Genomic DNA, 7,823 nt, shown 5'->3' with positions numbered 1-7,823 from the left:
ACGTCCCGGTTTCACCCCGGCCACGTGCGAGGCGCGCATCGCCCTGCCCGTGCTCGGCGCTGTGCTCGCCGGAGCCTGCCTTGCCCAGCTGTGCTCAAATCCTGGAGCAGCTCCTGGCTGCCGCTGGGGCCTCTCGTCCCCGCCGTCCCCTCGCACGGGGACCTGAGTGCCACGTGTCCCCGCGCCGCTCGGAGCCTCCCCGTCCCCCCCAAGCCCCACGCCGGCTGCTGCACGGAGCCCGGTGGGAGCCGCCGAGCGCCTCGTCCCCGCAAGCTGTGCACGGCGAGGGGGCTCTCCGGGGGGGCCCGCAGCTGCAGCTCTGCTGCTAAGGGATGGGGGGACGTGCAGGCAGGCGTGGAGGCCTCCTGTGTCCCCTAAGCAAGAGGGACCCCCCCCCCCATGCAGGGGTCTTACCCTGCCCCAGGCTGTGCGTGGGGTGGGCTGGGGGTTATTGCAGCCGGCAGAGAGGGTGAGAACCCCCCCGCGGTGACCCCTGCAAGGATGCCGGGGCAGCAGTGGAGGGAAAAAACAGCCTCTGGCTGTGGCAATGCTGCCAGCTCAGCGCTGGTGCCCAGAGTCCAGCTGTGTCCTGGCCCCCCCGGCCCCCCTCAGCACCCTTTGGTGGCCAAACTCATCTCCAAAACGCCGGGAGCTGCGCCAGGCTGTGCACGGTCCCTTGTGAGCTCACGGCCGTTCCCTGGTGCCTTGGGGGGGTTCTTGGACTTGGGGGGACACTTAGAGGGGGTGTTGTGGTGTCTCTGCATCATGCAGAGGCTTCGCCCTCTGCTCAGGCTTTGGGGACAGCAGTGCCACTTGTCACCGTCCCTGGTGAGGACGTGAAGCCACGGTGGGCACCGCGGCGCGAGGAGAGCAGGGTCCCTGCCCCATGAGTTTAGCCCATCAGGAGCACTTACCCGGCCTTAATGACTAATTAGCATCCAGCACAAAGGCTCCTTTGTTAAAAACTCCCCCTGTCCCATGCCGGGTCGCAGCTGGGGCTGGAGGATGCTCCTTTGGGAAGGAGGACCAGGGAGGCTGGAGCAGGGGGGGGTCCGTCCTCTCCTCCTGCATCTCCGCGTGATGGGAGAGCATCTCCCATGGGAAACGGCTCCGTGTGGGGTGGTGGGACCCCAGGTTTGGTGTGGTGGAGATCACACACAGGTGCCAGGCTTTTTGGAGGTGCCCCAGCTGGAAGCACTTGGGGACGGAGATGTCCCAGAGCTTGGAGACCGCGTGTCCCCCAGCGTGGGTCAATAACGGGGCGAAAGGAGAGGAATTCAGGAGGGAAATGAGGCTCAGAAATGGCCACAGCAAACCTGGCGGAGCTCTGCACACCTCTGGGACTTCCAAAGCTTTGCTTGAAGCCCACTTGATCTCCGTCCTGGGGTCAGTGGTGCTTGGGGATGGGGACACCCCAGCTCGCCCTGGAACAGCCGCGGTTGGAGCAGCTCCGAGGGTCCTGGCTTTGAATCGCCCTGGTTTCCCCAGCGGGGTGGGAGAGCCCCGAGCTGTATAATTGCTAAGCCTTTTTAAAACCCAGCTTTAAAAGCTGTAATTCTGATATTGTTTGTAATCTGATAACGCCGTGAGCCACTGAGCTCCTAATGTGGCCGGCTTGGGAAGCCACGAGGCTTTTCCCACTAAGCCGAACTATCAGACGGTCGGTTCTCGAGTTAATCGTCTTTCCCCCCTTGGGGACATCAGATTTTGGCAACTAACTTTCTTGCTGATGAGTGCAGGGCCGGTGGGCGAGGAGCTGCACCAAGGGGACAAGGTGGTGGCACCCCATTGAGCCCCGGGGCATTTGGGACGTGGCTTGTCTGCCCCCAAAAGGGCACTGAGGGTTCGATGGGGGCTTGTGCAAAGCTGGGACCCCCGGGCACACGCGCGAGGCACAAAACAACCCAAAAAGACGTTGTTTGGACCTCTGTCCAGCAGCCCAGCAAGCCCTGGAGAAGCTCCAAAAGGGGTCTGGGACAGGCAGGAGGGACCCCAAAAGCCAGGCTGGAGGAGAGGAGCCAGAGAGGGGCTTCGTGCCGAGCACCTCACAGCGTGGGCGAGGGGGCTCCGCGGGGTAGATGTGTCCCCAAACCCTGCAGCTCCCGTGGGTGTTCTCCCATCTGGTGGGCTCAAAGGGAACGGGACCCGAGGGTTTTGGGAACAGGCCAGCCCCTGGAGGGATCTCATCTCCCTCAATTCAGGGGTTTGGAGAGCACCCGGAGCTCCTCAGCTGCTCCCCGACCCCAGACCCCCTCAGGGCTGCCCCACTGCCCTGCTACAGCCCCCCCATGCCCAGCTTTGGGGCCAGGTCCCCTCCCCGTGTCCCCCCAGCCCCATGGGGGTCCCCATCCTGCCGGCTCCTGCCAGCGCGGGGCGGGGAATTCGCGCAAATCCCGGCGCTGGCTCCTCTGAGCCCCTAAGCTCTCCGCCGTGCTCCAGATCAGCCGCGCTTCAATCTGTTTGCAAAGCTGTACAGAGTGTTTACGCAGCGGGGCCGGGGCCAGGGGATTAGGGCCGGCGTTCCCCCGGCATCTGCTCCGTCCATCCCGCATCTCCGGAGCATCCCACATCCCAGGACCGTCTCGCATCCCCGGAGCATCCCGGCTCAGCCAGCGTTCCCAGGGCTGGGGGCACCTCGTTGAGGGAAGCGGGGAGCTCCGGGGGTGCTCCGTGTCCTCCTGGCACCCAAGGGGATCGCCCTGTTAGGGGACCCCACGGTCCTGCCCCAGTGGTGCTGTGGGGTGGCCACCATCCTCCCCCATGCGGGAGTCTCAGAGCCCGTCCTTGGACCATGAAGGACATTTTTGGGGTGTCCCAAAAGGGCTCAGGTGTGGTGCTCCACATAGGGCGAGGAGAAAACCTGCCCCACGCAGACATTTCGGGCAGCCCCGGCTGCGACGCCTGCAATGACAGCTGCCACGCACTGCCCAGCACACAGGCATTTCTTTTTTTAAATTTATTTTATTATTATTATTATTTTCTACAAGTTCAGGAACCTCCCCGCTTAATCCCCAGCAGATAAACTAACAGCGGAGAGATTTGGAGTTATTGACGAAGTCTTGCTGCTCGGCTGAGATTAGAGCTCTGCTTAATCTTGTAGCAGGAGGGTTTGGGGACGGTTTAATCAGAATTTGTACAGCAATAATCCCGTCTTTAAACTCGTCCCTGGCCCAATCCCCCCCCAAATTGTAATCGGGCGGGGGGCTCTCCCATGGAGAGGCCCCCGGGGGTGTTTCCAGCCACAACGATGCTCGGGGGGTCCCAGATTTGGATGCCCAGGGGTCGGAGCTGAGGAGAGGAGGGTGCTGAAGCATCTTTGCGTGCACCTTTGGGTGCTTCTGGCTCCTCCAGCCCTTCCCAGAAGGGGAAACTGAGGCACGGAGCCCCGCAGGGCGGTGTGGGGGGCTCCCGAGCTGCCCAGCACGAAGCAGAGCGGCTTCCCCACGCCTGGGGATGGGGACTGGTGCTGGTACAGAGCGGTGGGAAGAGGCCCCCAAAATGCAGGATGCTGTGGGAACGGGGCAGAGCGACCCCAAAAACCAACCCAAAGCTCGGGGTCTCAGCTGGGCGATGGGTCCGGGATGTCTGAAGGGCTGTAGGACGTGCCAAGGACCCCCTCCAAACTCAGAAATAAAACACAACCCCCCCGCAAACCAGCTCGCCAGCAGCATCCAGAGACCTCCAAACTTTGCCGCGGCGCCCCAAACCGCTCCCCGCGCCCCTCCGTGCCTCAGTTTCCCCCCCAGGGAAACGGGCGAGCGCCGGAGCCTCGCTCCTGGCGGGGGCTGCGGCCGCCTTTGTGCGGCTCCATCCCTTTCAGGGAGCACAAAGAGGGGAGCCGGCGGCACAGATGGACCCTTTCAGAGGGGAGCGGGCTCCTTTCTCCGTCTGCCACGCCGGGGCTCTGCCTTCCGTCGCAATCCCCCTTAATTGAATCCGCACTTTCATAGCTCATTACCCCCCTGATGGATTGGATTAGCCGGGGCTGCAGCCCCCGCCGCCGCCGTTGCCGTCACCGCACGGCCTCGCCGGGGAACAGTTGGCTGCTCCGCGGCCCCCGCGGGGAGCCCGTGCGCCCGGCTTCGGGGCGAGGGGCTTTGGGGGGGGGGGGGGCCCGAGCCCACGGGCAGGGGACGCGGCCACCGCGTGGCTCCCCAACGGCCAGGGCCAGCTGCGGGCCGGCAGTGCCAAAATCCTCGCCCTGCTCGCCGCGCCGTGGCCACCTCTCCGCTTGGTCCCCCCTGATCCGCTCTGAACCCCCCCCCCCCCCGGTGATGCTCTGGGGTCTTTTTATCAATTAGTTCGTGGGGAGGGCGTCCCAGGAGGGGTGAAGCAGCTCCGAATATCTCCGGGTTTGGAGCATCCACCCTGCACCTCGGGTGGTTTGGAGATGAGGGGGCTCGGACCCGCACGTGGGGCAGGGTCCTGGCACGTGCCGGTTCCCCCCCCCCCATATGGGATAACCCCATAAGGGACAACCCCATAAGGGATAACCCCATATGGGATAACGGCCTCGGCTGCCGCTCGTTAACCCCTGCTCCGAGGGCGCCTGCCCCAGCCCAGCTGTCAGCGATGCCCCTGCTCCGGGGGGGGGCTTGGTTCTCCCCCCACCCCATCGCTCTGTGTGCCCCCCAAGGGGGAAGCACTGTGGCTGCAAAATGAGGATTTTCCACCCTTTCCACCCTGGCTACGCTCCTGGCTGGACCCCAGCAGGATTCGACCCCACTCCTTCATCCCAAGGTGGGCTGGGGGAGAGGGGGGGACACCGCCCCCGGGCCCTTCTAGGTGGTTACCTTTTTTTTTGGGGGGGGGTCATTTTCCCATCTGCTTGTGCTCGGCTCATGGACAGTGAATTTCTGAGCCCTCCCTGAGCTTCCCGTGCTCGGGACATCTCCCTCCGGCACCAGCCTTGGCGTGGAGCCTCAGGGATGGGGCAGAGCTGCTGGGGGGGGGTCACTTTCTGCCCCCCCCCCCCCAAGGGGCTGAGGAAAAGGAGCTGGATGCAGCACCCGCAGGGCTCGTGGCCACATCCGTGCTGGAGTTTTTTTTCCAGGAGGGTCCCAGCGATGATGAGGAGGGGGCTGCTGAGGTGCCGCCCGCCCAGCTGGAGAGCCGGCTCCGACATCTGATCGCCGCGGATGAAAAAAAAGAAAAAAAAAAAAAAAAAGAAAAAAGTGCCCGAGGCATAAATGGTTTAGCATTTTCCCCTCCGCACCCTCATCCTCTTAGCGAGCCGCGGGCAGCCCCGGCGGGCTCCCCGACCAGATGTGGCCGGAGTCCCATCGGGGCAGTTAGCGCCGGATCGCTTACGGGAGGGGATTAGAGAGCCTCCACTTAGAGTCCTGGTCCCCAAGGCCTTTGGGATTAAGATATAATGCAGCCAGCTTTGCTCCGGGGGGGCTCGGGTGGAGCTGGGACCCTCCTCATCCTCACTTTGCCCTGCCCGAAGACGCGGAGGTGTCGGGCTCCTGGTGCCACCCCGCGCTCGCCCCCTCGTCCTGGCCTTTTGGTGGCGGGGAGGGGAATGGAGAAGCAGCTCCCGGCCATGGATGAGAGGATTGGAGACCCAAATTCGCAGCAACCCTTCACCAAAATTTGGATGGGGGGGGTCTTGCCTGCCTCCGAGGCAGCTCAGCTCACCCAGGGGAATGGTTTGGGCACGGGCTTCCCGTGGGGGAGATGCTCCAGCAGCCCCTCCGGAGGATGCCCATGCCCAAAAAGCCTCACTTCAGGGGTTCACCCCCCCCTTACATCAGGAGGGGGCACCTCTGCCAAGGAGGGATTTTTTTTTGGGGGGGGGGACACGAGGGGACAGCCCCTTTCCTCCTCGCTGCAGGGAGCAGAGCGCAGCGGAGCCCCGAGCCTCTCCGGGAGCTCAGCTGCTGCGCCCCCCAGCCCACTTTGAGCCCCCCGGCCGCGGCTGCGCTCAGGTGGGGAACGCTGCCGTGCTGCCCCCCCCCCGGAGAGCATCCATCGGCCCCATCGGACACAGAGCTGGGGTGGAGGGAGGGGGGAAACCGAGTCCCCGAGCTGGCAACAGATGGCTGGAGGCAGCTTGCTGACACCTGCCCCTCCTCTCCACCCCTCTCCTGCCCCTTCCCTTTCTTCCCTGCTCGTTTTGTTCGGTTTCCCAACGCTCGGGGGGAAGCTGGAGGGTCCCCCTGTGCCCCCCCGCGGGGCAGAAGGGGCAGGAAGATGAGAGGAGATGTGGTGGTGGCCCTAGGGAGAGGCTGGGGGTCCTCAAATTGGGGGTGACACCGCTGTCCCCTCCTGCAGCGCAGGGTGCCCAGTGGGGTGGACCTGGGGGACCCCTTTTGGTCCCCAAAGGGTCTGCTGGGTCCTCGGCCTCATCCTGCTGGTCCTGTGGGTGCAGAAGGGCAGGATCATGGCCACACCAACCTGCTGGGGGTTTTTGGGGTCCGCTCAGCCCTCCCAGCTCTTCCCTGGAGCCTTCCCAGCTCACGGCCCGAGACCCACAGCCAGCCGGGTGCGTGCCCACCTCGTTCCTCCTCGCTCCCCTCCTGCCTGCAGCAACCCGGGGATCCCAAATCCTTCTGGAAGCAGCTCCTCAGCACCACCCGAGCATCTCCCAGCCCTGCACCCACCACCCCCACAAAGGCACAAGGTGGGTGACCCGTCCCTGCGGGGTTTCGCCTCCGTTCACCCCAAAAACGGGTGCAGGAGGGGCAGCCCTGGGGTGCCCAGCGACCGCGGGGGACCTGAGCTCTCCGTGCCGCCTGGGATCCTTCTGGATGGAGAGGGAAGAAGAGATCCTGGGGTGGAGAGGGAAGGGGAATTGGGCAGCCCAGAGGCTGCTGTGTGGGGTATCAAGGCCAGCGGGTGGGCACGCGTGGAGGATGGGGCTGGGGGGGGAGCAGAACCAGGAGGAGGAGCTGGGTCCTGTGCCAGGGCAGCCCCGAAGCGAGCAGCCCCCCCCCCCCGAAACCACCAAAAAGCTTCGGGATGAGCTCCAGCGAGCACGAGGGTGCTGGGGACATCGCTGCCCCCCCGTGCCCTGCCCCACACAATCTGCCCCTTGCCACCCACCCCACCAGCACGGCACCTCCCCGAGCCCCCGGGGCTGCTGCGTGCGTCCCCTGGGAGCAGTGCTGGGGTTGGGGGGGGGGATCCAACAGTGAGGAGCCCACCCGCACCCATCCCAAACGCATTTCTGTAAATCAAGCTCTGGCATGCCCCCCCACACCCCCCCAACCTCCTCTCACACCCCTCCTTTTCCCTGCGGCGGGGTTTGGGGGTCACCCGTGACCCCTGGCAGATGGCGCGGGGACGCCCACCCCTTCCCCAGCCGCGGTCGCAGCCGGCCATCTGTCGGGCAGCTCAAATCTCAGCGCTCCTCAGCATCCCCTCCCCAGGCACCCACCGGCGCTGCTGCAAGCCCAGGGGGTGCAGGAAGGCAGCCGGGGGGGGCACGGATAAAATGACACGCGAGCCAACACCCCCGAGAGGGTGGCCGTCCTGCCCACAGCACCCAAATCGCCAAGGGGAGGAGGAGAGGGTGCGTGGGTAGGGAAAAGGATGGGGTCTGGGCAGCTCAGGGGGCTCAAACAGCAAGGGGGTGGTAGGGGTCTTTGTCAGCCCCCCCCCAAGGGTGCTGGGACAGCGTGGGGAGGTGGGGAATAGAGCTCCACGGGTGCCATCTCCTTTGGTTGAGCTGCCCACAGGGTCTGGGATTTGTGCCCCCGAGCGCAGGAGATGTTGGGGTGCCCGTGCTCAGAGAGCCCCAGGAGCCTGGAGCAGCTCCAGTTCCGTGCTGGGAATGGGGGCCACTGGGGAGGGCCCCCACGGAGAGCACAGCTGGGCTC

This window comes from Anas platyrhynchos, chromosome 34, assembly GCF_047663525.1.
Source record: "Anas platyrhynchos isolate ZD024472 breed Pekin duck chromosome 34, IASCAAS_PekinDuck_T2T, whole genome shotgun sequence".
Taxonomy (NCBI): Eukaryota; Metazoa; Chordata; class Aves; order Anseriformes; family Anatidae; genus Anas; species Anas platyrhynchos.
This window is presented reverse-complemented; position numbering follows the sequence as displayed.